We start from the raw sequence: 25,406 nt of genomic DNA, 5'->3' as shown, positions 1-25,406 counted from the left end.
ATAATTTTTGTCTGTGTTTAACTTAAACCTTATTTAACAATGCTTAAACATTGAGCTTGCATGGTAAGAAGTCTGGAGAAAGTTTTACAGTAGGTTTTATAGTTATTAAGGACTCAGTGTCCTTTCATCTTTTTCCTCTGCCATTTGAAACATGATGTCAGGTCCCTCAGGGTGGGGTTACTATCAGAAAACATGGTCCTAAATATTCAGGCCTACCTGATCCTGCATCAAACAAAGAAACAAATCTCTTTACTTTGGTGAGAAGGTGAATTTATTGAAGATGCATCAGCAAGGAACTGGAGGGGAAAAAAAAAACTTTCCAAGACCAGTTCAGAGTGAGAATAGTGGTTTGGGCTTTTATAACCCCAAACAGACAAAGGAATGGCCAGGATTCAGAAGAAAGCAGAAGGGAAAGAATAGAAGAGAAAAAGCTATTAGGTAAATGTCTCCTGTTATCTTGAAGTCCTCTATTCATTCAGGCTTGTTTTTCAAGAAGACAATGGTTATCAGAATATATGGTGATATCCCTTGAATTCTCCTGCAGGCAATGCTGGGAAAGTTCCTGGAAACAAAGAGTAAGTTTTTTATTGTTTTTGAGATTAGAGCAACAGCAAGTTATTTTAACAAGGGCTTTTTATGCTTAGAATAACTCAAGGCTGCTTGAGTGAAGTGATCTTAATAAACTTTGTTTTTTGGCTACTGAAGACTATACTAAGCACTTTCCAGCTGAAAAATTATATTGAGTATTCGTTCTACTTATTCAGCCATGAGTGGCAAGATGGTTTCAGCAGTTACAGGTGTTGCTTCTTCATAGAGAAACTTCTAGACACTGAAAAAGGCAATTTCTTTTTGTTTTGCCATTTTTATCATGAAGGAAAATCTTTATCAAATGTAAGGGAAGCAGGAGGAATCCCACTGATGCGCTGTAGTATGCCTACATCATGGCTCACCTACTGATGAAACTCCTGTGCAGGAGGATCGAGGCACGGAACCTAAAATTGCATCAGTGAAACCTAAAGCTACAGGGGGCCTCAGATGTGAGCATATCAGAAACCCAAAATAGAGATGAGTCTGAAGGAATTATGAATGCTGGAAAAGTTAAACTTTCCCTAAAACAGTCTATGAATGTGGGCTTCTCAGAATCCTAAAATGGAGAAATGTCTAATGAAACAGTAAAAAATGTGTTAGTTAAAAACTCTCCAAAGAAATCTACTGTATTAACTAATGGGGAAGCAGCAACACAGTCACCCAATTCAGAATCAAAAAAGAAAATGAAGAAAAAGAGAAAAATGGAAGAAAATGCTGGACGTGGTGCAAAAAAAGCAAAAACCCATGATAAAGAGGAGTCTGAAGAAGGTGCTGGAGCTCCTGAAGAAACAGAATTTGGTGTGGAGAAGCCAGATGATGAAGACAACAATGGTGTCCACCTTTCCCCTGGGACTGACAGGAGCTGTTGAAGGTACTTTGTTTGCATACCTAACTAATCTTGTCAGTGTAAACACTGAAGGTGACAAAAGAAATGGGTTTTATGAACATGACTAAAATTAGACATAAAAGTATCAAACTACTTCTGAAAGGCAGAGATCTTCTAGCTGCTGCAAAAAACAGGCAGTGGCAAAACCATGCATTTCTCACCTCTGCTGTTTAACTCATTGTTAAATTAAATTCATGCCCATAAATGGAATAGAAGTCCTTATTCTGTCACCTACTAGGCAACTAGCCATGCAGACTTTTGGTGTGCCTAAGGAGCTAATGACTCACCAAGTACACTAATATGGGTTGATAATGGGCAGCAGTTACAGATCTGCCGAAGCACAGAAACTTGGCTAATGGGGTATCCTTGTGGCTACACCAGGTGGACTCTTGGACCATGTGTAGAACACTCCAGGGTTTATGTATTAAAACCTACAGTGCCTGATTATTGATGAGGCTGATTGTATTTGGATATTAGGTTTGAAGTGGAATTAAAGCAAGTTATTAAACTTCTGCCAATATGCAGAAAGACAGTGCTCTTTTCTGCCACACAAACTCAAAAAGTTGAAGATCTGGCAAGAATTTCTCTGAAAAAGGAGACATTGTATGTCAGTGTTGATGATGATAAAACTAATGCAATATGTATGGTCTTGAGCAGGGATACATTGTTTGTCCCTCTGAGAAGAGATTCCTCCTGCTCTTTACATTTCTTAAGAAGAACCTAAAGAAAATTATGGTGTTCTTTTCATCCTGTAATTGCATCAAATCCCACTAAGAGTTATTGAACTACATAGATTTGCCTGTCTTGGCCATTCGTGGAAGGCAGAAGCAAAATAGGTGGACTTTTTCCAGTTCTGCAATGCAGATTTGGGGATATTGTTGTGTACAGACATGGCAGCTTGAAGGCTGGATATTCCCAAAGTTGAATGGATTGTTCAATTTGACCCTCCAGATGACCCTAAAGGATATATTCATGATGTGGGTAGAACAGCCAGAGGCCTAAATGGATGAGGACAGTCTTGCTCATTTTGCACCCAGAAGAATTAGGTCTCCTTTGTTACTTGAAGCAATTCAAGGTTCCATTAAATGAATTTGAGTTTTCCTGGTCCAAAATTTCTGATATTCATTCTTAACATGACAAATTGATTGAAAAGAACTACTTCCTTCATAAGTCAGTCCAGGAAGCATATAAGTCACACATTCAAGTATATAATTCCCATTCTCTGACAGAAATCTATAATGTTAATAACTTAAAGTTGTCTCAGGTTTCTCTGTCATTCAGTTTCAAGGCACCTCCTTTTGTTGATCTGAATGTGAACAGCAATGACAGCAAACATAAAAACAAAGGAGGAGGTGGAGGATTCTTCTACCAGAAAGCCAAGAAAATTGAGAAGTCCAAAATCTTCAAAAGCATTAGCAGGAAATCTCACTGAAGACACACCTTCCTTTCATCTTGAATAACTGTCCTGAAATGGATTTTTTTTCATTGCTCTATCAAAGGCACTTAATTCTATGATTTGGACTGAGCTAATAAAACTATTAATTAACTTGGGTTGCAAGTACTGAGCACTCTTTATTTCCAGAAAAACTCTTTTTTTTTAATTTTTTGGGTAGAAAACTGTTCAGTTTTTCTTGGTTGCCCAAGGGCAAAGCAAAGGATATTTTGGTCTTTGTTGTGATGATAGATTATTTTAAAATCTTTTTTCCCCAAAATTATGTCATTGTGGTTAATAGAACTCTTTCTGTACCTTTCTTTCCTGGTGCCTAAAAATTTTTATGGCAAAGATGGCTATACTAACTCACTATACAGGTCAGGTGAAAGGATGTACTGGAGAGGTGGTGGTAATGCAGAAAATAGTCTTGGTTTATTTTTTGTTATTGGGTGTTTCCTGGCTATTCACAGCAGTCCTTGATCCTTCCTGGAAATGCTGCAGTATAGAAAAGGCAGGGAAACACTTTAGGGCAGAGAGCTTTGGGAAATACCTTAGAAACACTTTAGGTTAAAGGTAATATCAATTTTTATATACTGCTTGCTAGTTGAATAAAATGCTCTTTGCAATATTAACATTTGGGGAGAAAATCTAGGCTTTTTGAACCTCATTTACACCAATATAGGTGTAATCTACTGTTCCATATTTTCAGCTTTGCAAAGACCCTTTAAAAAAAGCAATACAAAGAATGGTATGCTCCTCATTCAGATTTGTTAATTGCAAGTTGATTTGGATTTTGGTACTCCCTTTTGACTTTGCAGAGTATTTAAATGGCAAGATAGCTCTTATCAATAAACTCCTAGAAAGGCCATCAAATAGTCACAGTTGAGCAAACATTCTTGTTAGTGTCTTTGTAAGAAAATTTACCTCTTCCAAAACCCGTGAAACAAAATTAGGTGGACACGAAATTGAAAATGAAGGGAGGTCAGAGAAAACCAGCAAAGCCAGTGGTTTAGTCAGATGGGTTTTCTGTTACAAGAGCACTTAGTTTCTAGTGTGTTTTATGAAGTATGTAGTTCTATTTCATAGTGATTCAAAACAAAAGTTGCTAGTGTCATTTTGTTGCTGTGCCTGTTAATGTTCATAGACTCCCATCAAATAAGTAAACTGAAAATGTCAGGTGTAGGGCAAACAGCCTAAGTAGCATTCCAACAGGAAAGGAAAAGAACACTGTTCTACATCTGGGCTTGACCACGGGCATCTAGCTGGCCTTGTCCTCCTGGGGATCAGACATTGGCTGCTGGGCTCCAAACATCAGCATTTGATAACTTTCCCTCCAGTAGCTTGTTTTGTTTTGTTTGTTTCAAAAATAATCATGTTTCACTAAATGCATAAAAGCATAAGGAAGAGTATTTAATCACTGAACAGAAGTAAATTCCATTGATATTTGGGTATCTAACTGTCCTGATTTTTTTCTATGCACGCTGACACTTTTAAACTTTTTTTTTTCCAAAAGTGAAGTTGTTCTATACCCATTACTTTGTAATAGCCAGCATATTTCATACCATGTTTATTTTCCCATACCATTAAATAATTACATAAAAAATGTAAGGGAAGCAGAGTTCCTTACATCTGACTGATGAGGATTTTTATCATAAAGCAGTCATTGGCACTGGGAAAAGAATAAGCTTACTTATGCTGGCTATTTAATATAGACTGTCGGTGGCTGTGCAAGCCCAACAGGCTCCCGTGCCTGAATCAAGATAGGGATTCTTAGCCAAGAAGGAGACCTAGGAAAAAGACTTTAGACATCCGCTCTAAAGTGAATTCCAAGCCACAGAGTGAGATTGCAGTGTTCAAAAAGCATGTCTGTGTGGGCAACATAAGGGGAAGGTATTGCAATGCTAATATGACTAAGAGTTAAATGACAAGGAGGGAAATAAAGGAGGAAGGGGAGGAGAGAAAAGAGAAAGGGAAGAGAGAGAAGCAAGAGGAGGAAGGGGAGGAGAGAAAAGAGAAAGGGAAGAGAGAGAAGCAAGAGGAGGAAGTGGAGGAATATCACAATGTAAAAAGGGTTAAATTCCAAATAAATAGTCTTAAATTTTTCACCCTTTGGTCCTCAGGCCAAAGAGGGCAAGGGGGTTACTATAGGGAGTCCTCAAATTCATGGATTACAAGCACTATCTTCTGGGTGAAAAAAAAAATTATCTCATTATTTATCTGGTTTTTGGTGTTATTTAGGATTAACAAAATTCACATTATTTTAAACATGTTATTGGAATCACTGTGTCTTTTTGTTTAAACAACTTATGCAATAATTTGCCATATTAGAGTTTGTACAGTTTTTTTTTAATAAAGAAAGAATGAAGACCACTGATATGAACAATGTTTAGTAAAGATAGGAGATTCAAATTGAAAACCTAGGCACTGTGTATTGAAATTTGCACCCTTATATCTAGAGGTCTCTCAAGTTAAGACCTCAAGTGGGATCAAGACTTCATTGGGTGAGTCACTAGACCCATGGATTTATTATTCATTCTCCTTCTGCATCTCCACACTGAGAGTTACAAATTACAGAGAAATGTGGGTCCACCCCTAAATATTCCGTATACAGTAGACATGATATAGGGGATCTCACCTGATGAGTGGAAAATATCCCAAAGCACAAAGTAATTTGTGGGAAATTAATGTATATTGGAAGAGAGTTTGGAGTTTAAACTAGTGTGGGCTTATGATTTTCTCAAACTGAGCTCTTAGGGACTTCCTAATTTCTGACCAGAATCAGAAAAGGGAGAAATTCTGGGAACAGAGAGAGCTGAACAAAATGCCACACAGTATGACGGATTTGAGTGGATCTAGAATGATAAATGTGATTTGGTATACTAAAAAACAAGGCAAGGCATTCAGGTGGAGTAATACCTTTGAGATGATTACGTTCATGACACCTGCAACAGAAGAAAGGGAAGCAATGGGAAACTGAATTACTGGAAATTAGATTGGAAAAGTTGATTGGGACCAACTGCATAGAGTTCCCACTCATTAAAGGCTTGTGTGAGGTACTTAGAGTCTTAACTAAAGAGGGGGCTGCGATAATGAAAAGGGAGAGCTGGAGTGAAAATTATTCCGAATTTAAACTTCTTTTTGAGGACAGGAGGCTCTAATAATTAGTTCTGGAATTAGACTACCTGGACTTGAATCCTGACTCCCCACTGCATGACCTTTTGCCCACCATTTACCCCCCACTCTCTGTCTCAGTTTCCTCAACTATAAAGGCAGGAAATTATACTATTGACATTTGTATTTGTAGGTTAAATTAGATATTAAATACAGAGCACTTAACAGTGCCTAGAACTTAAAAAAAATGCTCATCTATATTATTAGCTGAGATTTTTAGCTCCCTTAAAACAAGTTTAATTACAAGTGGGAAGCAAGAAGCACACAATGAAGACATCTGGAATTATTTACATTATTTACATTCTAAATATACAGGTCAATATCTGAACAAGTATATTATCATTTAACCTATCTTTGTATTACTGTTTATGTAATACAGAATATTTTTCAATATTTCGATATGGGACAGCTCTTTTATTTAAAATCCACAAAAATTCATAATATCAATGTCTATCTTCTCAAAGAGATCACTTTCTAAAGAATAGGCAATTGTTAAGAGAAAATTCAGCATATATTATGCATATCACATTTTTTTTTCAGATAATAGAATTATACCAGCAAGCAGAATTTTGTAAATGTAAGACTGTGAATGCAGCGTAGTTCAATAGATTCACTGAGGGTCAAGCGTTAATAATTTTATGAGCAACATTTTGACAAGAAAAGGATTTAAAATATTAGATGACAACATTCAATTGAATTATTTTCTTCAGAAGGGTGTTCTGAAGTTCTTATTTGAGAGCTCTTTATGAGAAAAGACAAGTATATTTTTCTCGATAACTTGCATTTGTGGTCAACAAGGCAGACACACCTTGTAGCAGTGTAATCTGTTCTGAAACAGTTTTGAAAAACATGAACAAGAATCTAAGTAATTATTAATCAATAAAGTGACACTGATACTCACATTTTTAACAGGAATTGCATAATATAATAAATGATCAGGAAAAATAAAATCACAGAAGCAGAACTAAGGTGCATATCATTATCATCATCATTTACTTCTTTGAATATTTTGTCAGACAATATTCACACTATTAAGCATAGTTCAGGAAGGACACATGATGTACACCATTTAGAGTTGCTACCATGTTCCAGGCATTGTTACTCTTTTATATGCATTAGCTGCTTTAATCCCTGATACTATTTAGGGATTATAGTTCCTAAAATAGGAAATTGTTCCCATTTTATTGATTTAAAAATGTGAGGCATAGAATTTGGGTTTGTCAGCTTAGCATCTATATTATTAGTTACTATACCCCTGAAATTACACTATATGGACTTTTGCATCAGAATACAAGGTGATGCTTTACAAAATGCTGATTTCTAGGACCCATTCCAGAATTAATGAGTCAGACTCTCTAGAGATAGGGCCTAGCACTCTCATTTGATGATTCTAATATTCACCAAAATCTGAGAAATTTTGTTTTATTGACTAGTAAAAACAAATTGTTCTCAACTCCCTCTCTAAATTATATAACACTAAAGCACTTTTATGGATTAAGAAATTGAATTTTATATTGCACTGACTATTGGTCAGATTAATATTTATAAATAATGTACTTAAACAGCTAGCAAATAAATGACTAATCTCTGAAAATGAATCCCCAAGGACTTATTATTTTCTTATTTGATGATGATGATGATGATGATGATGATGATGATAGATGGGTGTTTCAGGAGCTAGAAAAGAAGTCGAAGACATGGTCTCTGACCTCAGATTTCTTAAAATTGGATTGTTCTTTGTGGCTCCATAATGAAAGTCTACTGTCTACTGATAAGAAAAGAGGAGAATCATGTTTCTTTTAGTTAGACTAACTTTTTATGCTTTAGCATTGTCTGAATTAGTCTAAGCCCTTATTTTTGTGTATTCTTTATTTAACATTTAATCCTTATCTAAAAGTAGAAAGCCTCCTTTGCCCTGTGCATGATTAATTCCTTAATTTATACAAGTATCAAAAAAATGACAAACCATATTAGGAGTTTATCACAAAATTATTTTTGGTGGCTTGAGGACATTTTTCATGCTAAAACATCCTAAAATATTATGTTATGGTTTTAGAAATACGACAATTATTAAAATTCATAATTTCAATATGCAATTCACTATTGAGAAACTAATAAAATTGGTGGTTAAATGTATTTTAGTGAAAATAACACTGAGTTGTTTATATCAGTTTAAAGTTAACAATTCAGAGCTGCATGTAATCATAGAATGCATGTAAAGAAAAGTGGTTTATACATTAGCTAAGTATAAGATGGTGTTTCATATACTTTTTGTTATTTTCTCAGGATATTATTATACTAGCTCTATCTAGTGGTCACGTACAATCATTACAACTTGGCTAATATAAATTAAGAAGCATGCTCTATTTTGCATCAATTATTGTTCATTAATTTTTTGGACACTTAATGTCAAATCATTTAAAGATACAGAATTTTCACCCCATCTTATTCATGGTTTTTAAGCTTGCTTCATAATTCTTTAGTTGTGTGGCAAAAACCATTTTAAAACCGGGCTTAGTTATTAAAATTGAGAATGTTGACCTGATTTTCTTGGTGTTGATTTTGATTCATGATTTAATTTAAATGATAGAAGAACTTAAAATATTTTAAAAGCTCATTATGAATTTATGAATTAGGTGATACTATAAAACGCCATCTTAAAAACCTTGACAATATTAATACATAATCAAAGCTGTCTTGGTTTGCCAGGCTGCTAGGACAAATACCATACACAGAGCTATCTTCAACAAGAATTTATTGGATCAAAGTTTCAGAGCTAGATCCCAAATCAAGGCGTCTGCAAAGCTGTGCTTTCTCCCTGGATTCTGTAGCCGTGTCACTGCCTTGCCACCCTTGGGATTCCTTGGCATGTATGTCTTCCTCCCTTTGCATGGTGATCTCTCCTTCCTTGTGTCCGCTCTTCTGGCTTCTGCTGACTTCCAGTTTCTTCTGGTTTCTGCTGACTTCCAGAGCCTTCTGTGACTCTCTATGTCCAAATGTCTTCTGCTTTTGAAGGACTCCAGTAATATGCGTTAAGGCCCACTGTGGTTCAACTGGGACACATCTTAGGTAGCAGTACATCTTCAGAGGTTCCTTAATGTCCACACTCACAGGAATGCAGATTAAGATTGAGAACATGTCTGTTGGAATTTATAATTCAATCTACCTCACTAACTTCAGCATGGCCTATCATTTTGGAAATTTGATGAAGACTATTTTAACCTAACAAGATAGCTCAGATTTGAGCTTTTCAATGTTTGACATGTTGTTGGGCATTTTATTTTGGAATCAAATATACTTACCAAACTCTTACAAATAGTATAAATAACCCATAATCTAATTTTCTAATACCTGTGTTACCAATTAAAAGATATTCGGTGGAAATAAGAGCTTTAGACTGAAAATAGGGAACCTAAATCTAGCTCACTCCCTGTTGATACACTTGTCACTAACATAAGCTAAAGAAAATCACTTCCTCTAACTGGTCCCTTGTTTGTCCAATTGTACAATAAGAAGATGGAACTGAGTAGCCTCCATTCCTTCCATCTCTGTATTTTTTTTTTTTTTTAATTTTTGGATTTTCTTCTAGCATTTTTTTTTTGTGACAAAAAAACGCAATCATTCTTTTTCTCTGCTGAAAAATAATCAAGAAAATTTTAGCTGGAAATTGTCATTAAATAAAAAAATCAAAATAGTGCCTGGATTATAAGATGCAAGTATCAGTCAAAGACAAAGACATTATCTTTTAGTAGCCTTGTGATAATGACCAACCTGATTCATAGTCTTTGAACATGTAATTTTAAGTGAAATTTCCCTGAAAAAAAACTTCCCATTATTACCTGTGCCACTTAAAATGACTGTGTGGAGGATATATTAGCATACTGTGTTTTCAGTTATTCACAGTTACAAAAGTGCTATAATGTACAACAAATTAATATATGTATAAATGCACACTTACACACATACATACATGTACATGATTTTTATATACATACATATATACACGATTTCTCTAGAATGCCTGCACAGGGAGAATTATTAGGTCATAAGTGTATGTAATTTGCTCTGAAAAGGGAGTTTATACTAGAATATTGTTTTTGCAGTTTTGATAAATGTACCAAAGTAATGCAAGACAATAACATTAGGTGAAAATGAAACTGGATGAGGGGTATATGGAAATGCTCTGTAAGATCTTTGCAACTTTGCTGTAAATTTGTTATTCCAGAAAAAAAAAAAAAAAAGTTATGCAGGAGGCAGTTCAACCTAATTTGTAATATTTTGTTTCTTTAAAGAAAACTTGAAGCAGGTTTGTAAGCAAAACAAAATAAAATTCATTTTGCTTCAAAAATGCCTGCTGTAAAACCATCAAAATGAATTCCAATTAGATGACTCTAATTCTTACTTCTATGCTGTGTTATATCAAATTTCTGTATTGTGGTAAAATGGAGAACCCTTCACCATCAACTGTTTTGTCTCTGTCCAGGTCCTCTGACTCTCACATCCAGCTTCTCCTTTCCGGTCTTACTACTCTCACTCCAGTTTTAATGAGGTCCTTTAATCGTCTCAGGAGCCTGCCATCTTTTACCTAATTGGTCTTATCTCTGGCTCATCCACACTCTGACTCATCCTATGGCAGATCAATGTTCCTGAAGTGCGACACTGATTTAATCCTTCTGCTGTTCAACCACCTTAAATGACAGCCAAGTGTCAATTAAATTAAATACAAATCCCTCTGCTTGAGTTTCCAATAATTCCACCAAATGGCCTCTACCTAAACTTTCTAGTCTATTACACACTTTGGCTGTACATGTACATAATAATGTGGATGTGCATTGCAACTGAGAAGTTGTACAACTTATTATTACAACTAAAAGTGCATTATAACTAAGAAATTCCATGCTTTGACACCTTCATTTCTTTGCTCCTACTAGTTCATCAGTTTGGAATAACTTCTTGAAGTTCTTTGGCTCCTAAAATCCTATCAAATCTTCAAGGGAAACAACATCTTCAATTACATTCTTTTGTGAAAATTTTTTCTGGTTTTAGAAGTATTAGGTCATAAATATATGTAATCTGCTCTGAAAAGGGAGTTTACACTAGAATGTTGTTTTTGTAGTTTTGATAAATGTACCAAAGTAATGCAAGACAGTAACATTAGGTGAAACTGAAAGTGGATGAGGGGTATATGGAAATGCTCTGTAAGATCTTTGATTGACCCTTATCCCACAACCAAATGTGGTATTTCTTTCTTTTGAACCCTAACAGCACTTAACTTGTACCTTTTAGTGTTCCGTGTGTAGACAGATTTATACTTGGCTTAAGCCTTTGTCAATGGTTATGTCTGAGATGTTAGAGTTTATGCCAAGGACACCAGTTGGTAAATTTTAGGAAATCAATTAGGCTTAATGTACATTTGGATATTATTTGGGTAAATTTTTGAAACCAAAAAAAATGTTCTGACCCATTTCGCATTTAAATCTTTGATATAAAGACAGCAATGTCTTATAGTAGGAATATAAGAATTTAGGGATTCAAGTGTGGCATCTGTTGGCAAATAGTTCAGTATAACACCTCAGCAATCATCTACTAACGGCAATATGTCATTTAAAACAAAAACACAACATAGTCAGCACTTCACAAAAGAAAAAAAATGCATCATTTTCATATTGTGAATGTAGCTCACCAAGGCTGTTGAGCTAAATGACAAATATTATTCAGGGAAGTATTATTTTAATGAATGCTTACAATAACAACAATAAGTTTATAAATTGCTTGTTAGAATTATTTTTTTTCCATGTGTGGTTACACAAGGTTTTATCATTTCCTCTTTACAGTTATAGAAAAGAAAATTGGGAAATAGACTTGGCTCTGGAATGAAAAAAAAAAAAAATCTCATTTCATTGATCCTGCTCTCATTCTACTCTCTTTACAGCCAGCCATGTAATATAGAAATAGGAAGTTTTGAAAATTTCAAGAGGCCAAACATTAAAAGTTAAAGGTACTATAGACATTTTATTTCTAAAGAAGTATGGTAAAAATGTATGGAATATTCTTCCCTGCTATTTTGTTTAAGGGGTAGCATAAGGTATGTTTTGGTAAAGTTTAGAGCCGTCATCCTTGTAGTGAATAGGATAGACTAGTCCAGCTTTTCCAAAACTGTGTTCTGAAATGTTACATGAAATGTTAATAGATGTTAAATGAAAAAGGTTTGGCAAACACTACATATAGTAACCATCTCTTGGAGAGCTGCAATGTGAATTAGCATATATATAGCTTTCAGAATTCTTGTTATAAATACACTGTTTTGCCCAGCATTTCCCAAATTTACAATACGGAATCATTTTTCTGCAGAATGTTTAATAGCATTTTTCTTAAAACAGTCCAGAAAATGCCATACAAGTTTAGTATTTGTGTTTAGCACAATGACCATCACTGGTCATTGGTGCATCAAATATTTACTGAGTGTATTCTACTTTACAGACACTCCTTTGCTGAAGTTCTAGAAATAAAAGACACCTTCGTTGCTTTCATATATAATGGAAAGGAAGACATTATGACACTTCATCATATGATGTCAGTGGGTAGAGATAAGTATGGAGGCCCATGTTGTGGACACACAGAATGTTCCTATGGACCACAATCATTGTTAACCATCTACTAATCACTAATCCTTTTACAGACAGGCAGAACTGTAGTGTGTTAGAATGAAAGCAACTCCGAAGAATGTGGCTCACTTAAAGAGCAGTATGTGATTTGGCATAGAGTTCACAATGTGTGAGTAATGAGTGGTAGGAGAAGAGATTAGAGACGTATTCATGAGGTAGACTGTTGTAGTTGTGGCAAACTAAGACTTACATCCTGATTTTGAAGACATCAGAGTCCACTGAAAGAATTGACCCAAAAAAAATGACATCAACAGATTTGTGTTTTAGAGTCTGGTGAATGTTTTAGAGTGGGAACCGTATGGAAGCCGCTTCAGACTAAATCATACACCACACGATTATAGTTGTTTAGAGTGCATTTATTATAAAAATTCTCATTCCTTTCCCAAGACTTCATTCTACTTGCCAAAATACTGTAACTGGTTATCTCTGAAGCAATAATTTGGTAACTTTGCTTTCAATAGTTAAGGGCTACAATTAAATATCCTCTCCCACTCTCACAGACATGCTTCAAGAACTAGGAAATGATGGGAATGAAATTGCTTTCTGAGAACAACCCTGTAAAATAAACACATAAAACTGAGTTTAAATATGCATAAGTACCTTAGGGAGCAAAAATTGGCTTTCACCCAGGAAAACTGCCCCAAATGACCAAAAACTGTTAGAATTAGTAGCATATTTAAATAAATAATATATAAATTAGAATTGTATGTGTAGCTACTAGGTTTACATATGGCAGTTCCCATTAGTATGACTGTTCCTAAAGTAGAGAGAGACACAGGAATTACGTATGGTTAATAGATTTTAAGCAGTCTTCCTAGCTTCTAAATTTGATGAATATTTGTACAAAGAGTCTCATGCTTTTTTTGGTAGCCAGATTTAGAGGCTGAACTCCCTGATATGTGGGCTTGTACTGTGCTTGATTCTGGCCCACCTACTGGGCCTGGGGAACTCAGGTCTTTCCTTTTAATAGATACCATGTGGGTGGTTGCCTTTCCCTGCCTCCTGACTCTGCACATGAGATCTTGTCATAAGGGCGTCTTAGACTCTACCTGTCTGTATTTGAACAGTCATTTCTCGAACCATGATCCCTTCTCCGTGGCCTCTATCATAGTTGCTGTCTCCAACAGTCACCAAGCCATTTATGCAGAAACGAGTTATTCTTGACTCTTCTGTTTAACACCTATGTTGGTAATGAAACATAAAGTCTTGTTAATTTAACCTGCTCAGTATTACTCTAATCGTCACTCCTTCCCATACATAATATTTTAACAGCTTTCTAATTGATTTTCTGATTGGTCACTCAAATCTAGTCTCACCATTTCTTGACTGATATCGCCAACATAAAAATTTGATTATTTTATTCACTTTTATAAGTCTATGGGTGATCTCTCCATTACCTACATTTTATAGTGGAGCCCATGAAAAAGCCCTAAAAGTCTCTCTCTGTCTCTCTTGTGACTACCTTTTCCCCTCCTCGCCATGGCCACTTTTCTAAACAACAATAAAATGGAAAGACACATGGAGTCTATCTTACATATATAGGTCCCAGAACCAGACTCCCTGGTTCAAAAACTTTTTCTGCCTCTTACTGACTCTAACTTCTCACAGTTTACTTAGATCAATGTATATCAGTTCTACCATCTGTGAATCTATAAAGTGGGATGAAAATTATAGTCATTACTTTATAGGGTTGTTATAAGAATTAAATGAGTTATGCCTTGAAAATTCTTAGAATAGTAACTGGCATATACTAAGCATTCAAAAAACATTTGCTATAATCATAAATATTTATCAACTTGTATATCCCAAGCACTGACACTGAGAGTATTGTTATAGCATGTGTGTCCATCCAATTGTCATGTTCCGAGGTTCAGGACTAATTCCATAATGTGTCAATGTTATGTGTGAAAGAATAGACTGTTTTTAAATACGGAAAATAGAAATGCACGAAGACTAAGATTCAGCAAGGGAAGAAAAGGATTAGGTCTCCTTCCTGTTATTTCTTTTATCCCATCCAGAGATATCCCAGGACCAAGGTTTTTCTGATCCTTTAGTATGAAAATGTTTCCCCACGATTTGTCCATATTTTCTGTTACGTTCCCTTCTTATGGGGCAAGTAAGGAGAACTGTCTTGCCTGTGGAGGAATATTCAGGCTGCTTGGTACCAGGCAGCCTTAAATTGGGGTTCTGGATATTTGTGTAGGAGTTGAACTGGAATATCAGCAACTGATCACTTGGAGACATTGGTACCTATTGGATATATTTTGAGCATAAGTGTTATGATCTGACTTTAGCAGGAACATACAAGCAGCTCTTTAAAAAGTAGTGGTAAAAGCAGGAAACACAGGTGAGTTTTGTTGTAATCCCAGTGAGAGTTGATGATGGCTTGGACCATAGTGGCAGCAGATGGGACAATAAGTGTGAGAAAATAAGGTGAGCATAAGATGACTCATGGGTTTTGTTCTGATGAGCTGGATGAACTCGACCAAAACTGAGATGGAATTCTTTTGGGATGAGAAGTTAGGGAGAGGGTTATCTGCAACTCTGTTTCCATAGAGCTCTTCACTGTATTTATGCATTAAATCATGTGAGCCTTGCAACAGCCCTGGGAGGAAGGCTGTGACTGAGCATAGACAAAAGGAATTTGAGGTAAAATTCTTATTTTTGCATCTGTGGCAGCCTTGGTTATTATGAGTTGTAAGCAGAATCTTGAATTTAGGAACGTATCAGGATGATCATGGAGATGATTCATTTTCTTATTCCTAAGCCAGAGCCTCCTAGAATATCCTTTAATTGATTAAGTACCATCAAATTGATAGTGTGACAATTAAGAGTGCTGGTACTGGAGTCAGGGTCACCTCTGTTGACTCCTGATTCACCAGCTGTGTGACCTTGGGCAGTTATTGAACATCTCTGTGCCCAACGATCCTCACTGGAGGAAAGTAAATAATGAAAGGCTAATTTCCAGTATTAGGATAAAATAATGTAAAGCATTAATACCCTCAACACAGTGCCTGGCACCAAATTTATAATAAAGGTTAGTCACAGAATTTTGCTATACTTTTCATACTGTCCCTTGTATAAGTTCTTTCCTTATTATTATATTCACAGTGTTGTGCTACCATTACCACCATCCATTGCCAAAACTTTTCTACCATCCCAGATAGAAATTCTGTATAATTTAAGTATTAACTTCCCATTCCCTACCCCTACCCTAGCTACTGGTAAGCTATATTCTAGTTTGTGACTTGATGAATTTGTGTATATTCTAACTATGCTTTTCATACTGAAGATAATCTTGTGTTAGTTTTGTTCTATCAATAATTTTGCTCTTATTATTTTTTCTTACCTTCTGTTTTAGTTTCCTTTTCACTACAGCAAAATATTATGCAATGGGTTGGCTTAAACAACCAGAGTTTTGGTTCATAGTTTTGTGGTTAGGAGAAGTCCAAATCAAGGCATCATGAAGGTGATGCTTTCTTACTGAAGACTGGCATTCTGGGGCTGGCTTATGGTTATCCTTGGTCCTTGTCTCCCCTGTCACATGGCAGCCTCTCCTGGCCTCTTCGTCTCTTCTGGGCACTGACTCTCGCTCCTGGCTACTCCCTTTGTGACTTGCTCTCTGTCTGTATTTCATTCTGCTTATAAAGGATTCTAGTAATAGGATTAAAATCCATCCTTATTGAAAAGGATCACAGCTTAATTGAAGTAAGTTCCTACTTACAAAAGGTTCACACCCACAGGAACGGATTAAGTTTAATAACATGTTTTTCTGGAGTACATTAACTCCAAACCACCATTCCTGCGTTAGTAATGTAATGATCAGTAACTCCACAGCCATAGAGTCTCAGTTATAATGAGAACAAATGAATATTTTAAGGACAAAATAAGGTAGTATCTGTAGAAAGTGAGGAAATAAAAGTTTGTTCTGTTTTATAGTTAGGATATGTTTATATTCAAGAGAAAATTGAGGCCACTTTAGGAACTCCTTTAGTGTAAATCCAGCCTTAAAATTGTATAACAATAGTAAGCTATAAAATGATAAAAAATTACTGCTCAATATGAATTAAATTGACTTAATATCTTGAAAATTGACTGCCTAATTATGGGGTAATCAGAATAAAGTTGACCTTGATTGAATAACAATAAAAATTTATGCTTGCTACCTGTCCCATGTAATATTGTTTGGGCTTTTGCTTTTGTTCTGAACTGCAGGTAAAATTAGAATTGAGGCACTTGTATTTTATCAGTTGTAAAGATTGAGAGTAAGTCAACCATATGAATTTTTCAAAAACCAGGAGACAGACAAATGGCTGAAACTGTAGTTTATCATGAGAACTGAAACCTCAAAAACTATGAATCAGAATAGAAAAATAAGTATGCTGAAATTACAAGCTTAACGTAATACCCCAAAAAAGTAAGCTTTGAAAAACTGAATTAAAATGCAATTATACCCATTAAGCAAACCAAAAATTCACCCAATGTCTTAAAATGGTTCAGTGTTTCCCTAACAGTACTTTGTTAATCATAAATTAGAGTCATATTTTGCATGGGATAAAAATTAGTTGTATAATAGTTTGAAACATATGAAATTGCTGTTAATCTGCTGTGTTGACCTATAAGAAAGGCAATTTTATGTTCCAACATAGTAGAGGAAGGTGGATTCTGTATTTTAACAGCTAACTTTCTCATATACCATACTGGAGAAAATTTTTATCATCTGGAAGCATAATTAAAGAAATTACCAGGATCGTAAATTGTGAGCATAGCCCCAGATCATAATGATACCCACTTTGAGTGCAGATCTCACAGATCTTTCATGTTTTATTCTAAGTGAAGATAATAAATGGAATTGACCACTATTCAAAATTAAATATTTTGTAACAGAGCAAAAATGAATTGAACATTTTAAGGGCTGGTCATTTTTCACAAAGTTTCTTGAAAGTTGCCAGAAGCAAAGGGATTTCCTAATAAAGTTTCAAAACATTAAGATTAAGGAATGAAAAATGCAGTCATGAAAAGGGAACAAATAAATCACTTTAGAATATAAGCTACCCCTCCATATATTAAGATGCCAGAAGTCAATGAATATCTGTGTCCTGCATGAAGGCAACGAAAAGGTATTCCAAAACTATTATGGATATTCATGATATCTGTATGACTCATGAGCTCAGGCTGAAAAAATCTAGTCAGATAAGAAATACACCCAAATTAATACCTTCATGAGAGAAAAGGAGGAAGGATGGCTACTGAATTTGTTTTTCCAGAGCGAATTCAAAATAAGTAAGGCAATTATGGACAAAAAAGCAGAGTGTTATATTTATAAAATGAAATGCCTTAAATATAATAAACTAAAAAAAAAGCCAGTAAATTTATTTCATTTATGAAGGATGTAAATCGATAACTTGATTAATGTTTTATTTAAAGTTAAACCTATAATAAATATCAGCCACTAATAAAATGTTTCCTTATTAAAATTATCAACAAAACTAAAATTTAAAAAATATAATTCTCTCTTATAAAACCAAATAGATGAAATAGTTACTCAAATATTTTGAAAGACAAATCTGAGGAGGGATCAGTGAGCAATGGCCAAGTAAATTCATGTGAAAAGAAGGGAGGGGTAATAATATTAATATCAGATAAAAGTGAATTCTAGTTAAAACATTAATAAGTATAAAGAAAAACAATATAAACTGATTAAGAGTACTGTCCATAATACCAGATTCAATGGTCTTGAATCTTCATGTGGAAAAAGCCTTTGAACTGAAATGTATAGACAGGTAACCTGCTGAATAAAAGGAAAAAAAGAATCCACCGTATCACAATGTCCGGGAATTTTCCTCCGCAGAGAAGTGCAAGCTAATGACTGTGGCATAGAAATGACCTTGGTGTATTTAAGTGATGGAAAGAAGCCCTAGTGTCTCCAGCACAATGAATGAGGAGAGAGTGGTGAGAGGCACCTTCAGAGAGGTAGGCAGGGCCAGTTCAGACGCAGTTTGGATTTTATTCTAAAGTCAATGATTACTCATTGTGTAGTTTTAATCAGATGAATGATATGGTCTTTCAAACGACTTTAAAAGGAACTTTAAACTGGGAAAGATTCTGAAAGAAGGTTTATGCTTTCAGCAGGGGTTGGGGACTAGTGCCAAAGGTTCTGCTTTGGGCTTGTTAAATTTAAAGGGTATTATTTTTACATATCCTATTGGAGATACCATTTATTCGTGTATTCCAGGTAGAGCGTATACACATCTGGAGCTTAAGTAAGAGGTCAGTGCTTAATGTGCAGATTGGAAAACATCTACACGCAAGATATATAAACTTCAAAGCCATAGGATAAATCATATTTCCCCAGCACAATTTGGAAGAAGAAATAGAAAGCAAAAAAACTTTCCCAATTATTTTTATGACACAGAATAATATTAAAACTAAATCCTGATAACACAACAGAAAGCCACAGAACAATTTCATTTCTGAAAATCAGTTTTAAAATGCCAATCAATATATAAGGAGTATAGTAAAAGAAGGATCTTATGACGCTCATTACAGCACTGTGAGAACGTTTCAGTATATGGACATCTAATGTAATTTGCATTATGAATAAATCACAGGAGAAGAAAACATGATTGTATAAATAAATATTAAAAGCATTTAATACAACTGCATTAATTTGAATAAAAATAATAAAATTTAATTAGGAAAATATTTCTTTTGGTCGGTACAGAAAATATAGATCTCAAACCAGTTTGCAAACTTCTCCTTCCTTAAAATCCGAGCAACAAAGAGTGTGTTGTATCAGTGTTAATTAACCTTTTTCTGAAATATTTTTCTAGGCATTTTGACCAATTTTAGAAAAAAAGAGAGGTATGACTTCTGAGAGGATGAGAAAAATATCATTATTTGTGATTACAAAAATCTGCTTGGAATAGTAAGAATGTTTATTATAACATCTTTGCACAAAACAAACATACAATAATTAATTGCTTTCTTAGAAATAAAAAAGATAAAAGCCGAGAGAATATAGTTTGATAGTCTTGTTTTCAACTACAACAAAAAGGATGAAATTCTGAGGGATAACCTTAATATGAAGTTTTCAAGACCTATAGCTATAAAATCTACTTGAAGGAAGAAAGGCTTAATTAAGTGGAAAGATTGGCTTTTTGTAGCTTGAAAATTCTATACTTTAAAGATATGAATTCTCTCCAGAGAAATCTTCAAATCAACCTCCAATTAAGTCAAAATTGAAGCCAGATTTTTGTAGTTCCAAATTTTTAAGTAACAGATTCATTATAAATGTCATCTGGGAGAAAAAACTTGCAAGAATACCCTGGGCAAATTTAAAGTAGAAGGGTAACCAAAATGGACTTCCTTTATTTGAAATTAAAATGTTCTTAAAAAGTCAGTGCTAAAAGAATATGAAAGATGCTCAGGAATTAATACTCGTTCTCCATAAGAGATGGATCCTACTTTGGTTTGCCCAATCAGTTTTTCAAATGTAAAATATTTAATCCAGTAATGATTAATCCAGTAAAGTGGAATAAACAGGGCTTTTGCTCCATGTATATCTGTATAATTATGAAATGTTGGGCCTGCTATAGTTTATATATTATCGTTATAAATTTTCTGGACCAAGGTTCAGGAAAAAATATTACAGACTTGTTTAATTTTCCATGAAGTTATTTTTATGTAATTCTATATTTATGTAACTATTATATGTTAATAGTAAATGACATATAATTCTCTTACTATGTATAATAATTAAAATAAATGTGATATAACCAACTAGCCATTAGGAAGTGCAACAATTATCTCAGTTGATTACACAATTTACATTGCAATGGTACTGTAGCATCGAGTTACCTTTATTCCAAATCATTCTTATTTCTTGAACCATCAACATTTCTAAAATGACACTATAAGTCAAGATACTATATTTAATTCAAACATATATAAAACAACTCTTTGCCTTAATTAATCTATTTTTGTCACTTTTAAGGGTAGAGTAATGTATCAGCATGGTCTAACAGAAATAGCATTGGATTAAGTGACAAAGGACTTGTTTATAGAGTTATATCTATGTAATCTTATTTAATTCCTCCAAAACTTTATTTTGCTCTCCTATACAATGGGGGTGTTAATAACCCTTTTTATCATTAGGTGGTGTGTTGTTTGTTTGCGTGCCTGTGCTTATGTTCATGTACATGTACATAAATGCACTTGCTAAAATGGAAAGTTCATCAATAGTACTAGTTTTTAAAACTTCATTTCAAAAAAACTTTATGTGAAGATTACATTTTAATTTATTGTGTATAGAGGGTGAAAATTTATAAAAATTCAAAAGTCTGAGCTGATTTTGAATATATATCTAGGTTATATGCATAACTTTTCTGAATAATGATAAGGAATTGTTATACTGCTTCCATTTTATATTAAATAAAAAACTTATGCTCTGAGAATTTGGTCTAGTTCTTATAGATGCATGGTTTGGGATAAGCTCCAACTTAATAAAAACAAGTATAATAACCCAAACTTCACAAATAAGGATCTGTCAACAAGAATATATTTGACAGGGAAATAACTTATCTGAAAGTTTGTGAAAACTCAAGAATATAAAGTTCATAAGGGAGCAAGAAGGAGAAATGGAAAAAAAGAAACTGAGATTAAACCAGAAAACATGTGCTAAGAATATAATTAAAACTAACGGCAGCTGCATCAGAGCAAAGGGGTCTGATTTGGTGCTTCTTTCAGTTAGTTATTCTTGACTTTCTCTTAATTTTAACTAGTAACCAGAATCAACAGGGTACTTTTGCTGATTTTCTAATGTTATGATGAATTAGACAAATTTCTTTATATTCATGTTAACACAGGTATCTCTGGCTTCTGTTTTATTTTCAGTCACTGAATTTGATCTTTTAAAATTTGTTTTCTTTTTCTTCTGCCTGTAATTATGGTTTCTCCCCCAGAACTCTCAATTCAAATCTGTTTGTGGGCAAAACAAACAGCACTTAATATAGTAGTTAACTCAGCCCTTCAGAAAATAGCTTATATTGCTCAGTGCCATAATTTAATTCAAGTATAAGTAATATAATCCCTCCTCTACAGATAGGAATAAAATATATATTTAAAATATAGCTATTTATTTTAAAAATCTGAGAAAGATCTAATATTTAATTTTAGGAAAGCCATCATGTAAACAGGCAGAAGTTTCTAATAGTAACTTTTTGTCAACCTATACATTGTTAATTATAATTATCCAGAAATTTTCACGTGAGCTTTCATCACTCTACTGTATTTAGCTACCTAACTACAGCATATATTCCTTCTATACACACTTTCTCCCCTGACAGTTTTTATTTTAAACTTATCTCAAGAGAGGAGTATGTGGGAAACTGACTTTTCTGTGCTGCCTGAGGCATATCTAGGGTGGTGGCTGAGAATGCTGAGCCGCAGGCCTGCATAGAATGCCATGCAGGCCCACCCTGTAAAGATGTAAGCCTTGTGACTATGATAACGATATACACCTGATGTGTCTTGTGACTATGCTATACACCTGATGTAACTTGTGACTATGACGTTCCTGATGTAAACAAGATGTACGCACCTGATGTAAATGCATCTGATGTAAACGTATGTATCTGGTGGGCTCTCCCGAGCCCGAGGATCTTCAGCATATGCACGTGATCTGCTCTAAAAAATAGCTGGAGCAAAAATGCATTGGCGTCCATTCGCCCTAGAGGCGAGTGGGCCCCCTGCTCCCTTAACTCTTAGCTTTGTGTCCGTGTCTCGTTCCTGTGTCGCCCTGTCAGCAATAGGAGTATAATTTATTTTATAATTGTAAGGGCATGTGTATGTGTGTGTGTGTGTGTATGACTCAGGATCACACATTAATTTAGGAGGAAATTTTTGTTTTTTTTCCCCTTAATTTCAACAGAATTCATGAGTCTTTTTAAAATTAATAAAATGAAGCAATGCAAAAAGAGGATTACAAAGAAATTCACCCACTTTTACTACCCAGAATGAAAAACTTGCCCTCAGTCAGTTTTTAAAGCACTTTCTTATACATCATGCCCACATATATTCAAATGCCTACATCTTTTTACCTACATTGCTCTGTAGTTATTAATGCTGGTAATAAATGGTGGTGTGGAATTACATTTCAAAATCTTACTGAATAATATGTTGGAATAAATTGCATGTTCTACCAAGAATAAAAGCTACTTGTTTTTATGGCATGAGTAAAGTATAGAATTTTAGTCTTGGCAGTTCAAGACTACAGAGATATAAGGCTTCTCAGATTTAAGATTTATTAAATCTGCTTCCTGATGAGATGCAGTGAAGGTGGACAAATTAACCTACATGGTACCAGATGCTAAGTGAGAAATATATGTGAGACTAGTTCCCTAAAGGTCTTGAGAGTTTGTGAAATTAAAATCCATTTAGGCTATCATTAAGGTTACATGGCTATCATGTTCTTAGATCTTGCAGGAAGCAGAAAACTAAGACAGTGTTGGAAGGACAAGAAGTTTATCAAGGGATAATGCCTATGAATATAAAAGGGAAAATAGCAGGATAGGGCAGGGAAAGCTTTTGGACTGTGCTGCAGGACTCATAGCTGTAAAAGGAAAGAGGGAGAAAAGCAGGATTGGACAGTCAGAGGCCTAGATCACAATGCAAATACAACACATTTTCTACAACCCACTGAGGAACTGTAGAGCAATTACCCATTAAAGGAACCCGGTATTACGCAGAAATTTCCAGACCCTAGAGCTTCCAATATGCTCAGTCATTGGCTGGTCTGTCCAGCTCATTGGCACTTTCTCGGCTGAGACTGGAGCGGCACACTGCTGTGGCTGGCAAAGTCTATTCCATGCCAGATCCACTTCACCATACATGTTTGGGGACCAGCTCTGTCAGTGTTCCAATGAACCTCTCTTTCTTGGGGTAAAATTAAAAGAGAGAAGTTAGTGGGATAAATTACAGCTCCCATCACTGCAGTTAGTCTCAGGCTAAAACTAGTGTTCATAATCTCTCTTCCACTCTCCATTCTCAAATCCCTTGCCCTAAGTTATTACCTCTACTGGTTTCAGTGACTTACATGATGGTGCCACACAAATCCTTATCTCTAAAAAGTCTGAACTCCTGAAAACCATTCCCTTGTCAGGCTGGAGTTCCTGCACTAATCCCTTGATATTTACATTTGACCAAGGGAATATCAGGAGGTGCCCAAGAGGATCATCTCAGTTTCACACATATTCTTTCCTCTCCCAATTATTTACCAGTGGGTCTACCTCCTTCTACTGATCAGGCCAACTACTCCCACCTTGATGTTGACTCCTCTTTTGTCTGTAGATTCCTGGACACAAGAAGTCAAAAGTGCCATGGTGGCAATCAAAAGTGTCCTTCTACTTTGCTTGGCAAGAGAATGTTCCATTTGCGGAGTAGAAACACTAACTCTGCAGATGCCAGAGTTGTGAGGGATCATATAAAATAATTGGTAAGTGAGGCACTCATGCTTCCATTCCCTGGTTCCTAGATCCATGTATTCTCCCTATAGGGGATACAGAGTTCTCTGATTCATTGAATATACTTCATCTTGGAGGATATTCCCCCAAATAAGGCATTTCAGCTGTACGTGCAACAGATAATCCAAAGCTATCTTAGCCAAGTTCCTTCTGAATTGTATAATATATGTGTTACAGTTTCTTAGGCTGCTGAAAGCAAATACCATGGAATGAGTTGACTTAAACAATGGAATTTATTTATTCATGGTTAGAGTCTGGGAAAAATGTCCAAATCAAGGCATCACAAGGCATCATCAAGGTGATGCCTTCTTCCCAAAGACTGGCTGCTGGCAGTTCTTGGCTCCTTTGCCACATGGCAAGGCACATGGCATCTGCTGGTCTCTCTCTTCTCTTCCAGGTTTCACTAATTTCAGCTTTTTGCTTCTGTGGTTTTTTTCTCTATATATTAATTTCATTTATAAAGCACTCCACTAATTGGATTAAGACCCAATGAGGTGGATTGCACCTGAACTGAAGTAGTCTCATCAAAAGGTCCTACTTACAATGGGTTCACACTCACAGGTGTGGATTAACTTTAAGAACCTGTTTTTCTTGAGTATACACAGTTACAAACCAATAAAATATTATAAAACTAGTGGATTCCATGATTGTGGGCCATGCTCTGCACTTTCTCTGCAGCAATTTGGGTGTCCTGGCCAGATGCTGTGTTTTGTGGGTTCTGTGTCTTTGGGTCAGGCATCTGTAAGCCACAGGATGATGGTACTGGTTGAATCTCTGCAGGTCAAGCCCACTTGGCTGCCATTTGGACTTTTAAGATCTGCTGGTTTCTTGTTTTTAAGTGCTGCTACCTGGCCTCTAGTGCTTTAGATTCCCATCATCTCCATTGCTAGCAATGAGCCAAACTCATAATAGCCTCTCCTCCTGTCGGCCCTGGCTTGCAGAGGAAAGTCACTAAAGAACTTCTTCTGCTCCTCTTTTGAGCACACACCTGATAACCTTAGTGACTAGTGTGTTCTCTTCAACTTTCCATGGAATATGACTCTTTAGTGGATCTTCTGACCTCACAAAATGTATCTACTCCAGCATGCCCATTTCCCTGAGCCTTTTAATCCCTTCCTCTAGTATCTCTGATAGAAGTTCTG

The 25,406-nt window shown here is 35.2% G+C and overlaps 1 pseudogene; it reads left to right on the top strand.

Annotated features, from left to right (window-relative positions):
- The first annotated feature begins 941 nt into the window (after nucleotides 1-941).
- LOC119508871 lies at nucleotides 942-2,906 on the top strand (annotated as a pseudogene).
- The last annotated feature ends 22,500 nt before the right edge of the window (nucleotides 2,907-25,406 follow it).

This window comes from Choloepus didactylus, chromosome 14 (genome assembly GCF_015220235.1).
Source record: "Choloepus didactylus isolate mChoDid1 chromosome 14, mChoDid1.pri, whole genome shotgun sequence".
In the NCBI taxonomy this organism is placed as follows: Eukaryota; Metazoa; Chordata; class Mammalia; order Pilosa; family Megalonychidae; genus Choloepus; species Choloepus didactylus.
This window is presented reverse-complemented; position numbering and strand designations above follow the sequence as displayed.